The sequence below is a fragment of the Chiloscyllium plagiosum genome, chromosome 2 (genome assembly GCF_004010195.1).
Source record: "Chiloscyllium plagiosum isolate BGI_BamShark_2017 chromosome 2, ASM401019v2, whole genome shotgun sequence".
Taxonomy (NCBI): Eukaryota; Metazoa; Chordata; class Chondrichthyes; order Orectolobiformes; family Hemiscylliidae; genus Chiloscyllium; species Chiloscyllium plagiosum.
Window position 1 is genome coordinate 10,364,580 of NC_057711.1, and position 1,305 is coordinate 10,365,884.

General features: G+C 49.7%; 1 protein-coding gene across 8 annotated transcripts in view; it reads right to left on the reverse strand.

Annotated features, from left to right (window-relative positions):
* The window catches only part of htt (huntingtin), a 241,245-nt gene that overhangs the window by 185,344 nt on the left and 54,596 nt on the right, over positions 1 to 1,305 (reverse strand). The gene's annotated exons all lie outside the window — the stretch shown is intronic.

Consider the following 1,305-nt stretch of genomic DNA (forward strand, 5'->3'; position numbering starts at 1 on the left):
ACGCTGATAGGGGAGGGGAGGGAAATATATCCTTGGTGGTGGGGTCCGTTTGGAGGTGGCTGAAATGACAACGGATGATATGATGTATATGGAGGTTGGTGGCGTGGTAGGTGAGGATCAGTGGGGTTCTGTCCTGATGGCGATTGGAGGGGCGGGGCTCAAGGGCGGAGCAGCGGGAAGTGGAGGTGATGCGGTGGAGAGCATCGTCGATCACGTCTGGGGGGAAATTGCGGTCTTTGAAAAAGGAGATCATCTGGGTTGTACGGTATTGGAACTGGTCCTCCTGGGAGCAGATGCGGCGGAGACCAAGGAATTGGGAATATGGGATGGCGTTTTTACAGGGGGCAGGGTGGGAGGAGGTGTAGTCTAGGTAGCTGTGGGAATCGGTCGGTTTATGGTAAATATGGATTCGGTCGCCCAAGATAGAAATGGAGGGGTCCAGGAAGGGAAGGGAGGAGTCTGAGACGGTCCAGGTGAATTTGAGGTCGGGGTGGAAGGTGTTGGTAAAGTGGATGAACTGTTCAACCGCCTCGTGGGAGCACGAGGCAGCGCCGATACAGTCATCGATGTAGCGGAGGAAAAGTTGGGGGGTGATGCCAGTGTAGCTGCAGAAGATGGACTGTTCCACATATCCTACAAAGAGGCAGGCATAGCTGGGGCCCATGTAGGTGCCCATGGCTACTCCTTTGGTTTGGAGGAAGCGGGAGGGTTGGTAAGAGAAGTTGTTCAGGGTGAGGACGAGTTCAGTCAGTCGAAGGAGGGTGTCAGTGGAAGGGTACTGGTTGGTACGGCGGGAAAGGAAGAAGCGGAGGGCTTTGAGTCCTTCGTGATGGGGGAATGGAGGTGTACAGGGACTGAATGTCAATGGTGAAGATAAGGCGTTGTGGACCAGGGAAGCGAAGATCATGGAAGAGGTGGAGGAAGTAGGTGGTGTCCCGAATGTCCCACACCCAAACAAATTAGATCTTAAATTCTAACACTAATGCATTCATTGACCTTATTAGTTACTACATACTTCTGATCACTTGAAAATGACAATTACATTTATCCAATGTAATTTAAAACATTTCCGTTGCCATTCATTCAAGGAATGTGTGAATTGAAAAAGGCCATTCAGCTCCCCAAACTTGTTTTGTCATTCTATCAGATTGCCACTAAATTGTATCTGAACTCCATCCAACTGCCTTGGTTATCAGCTATGACCTAGTAGGAAATTAATGCAGACCGGTAGGATACCACAAACGAAAGACAAAGCAGTTAAACAAACTTCGGTAACTGATAAATTTAGCACTGGGCAGACACACA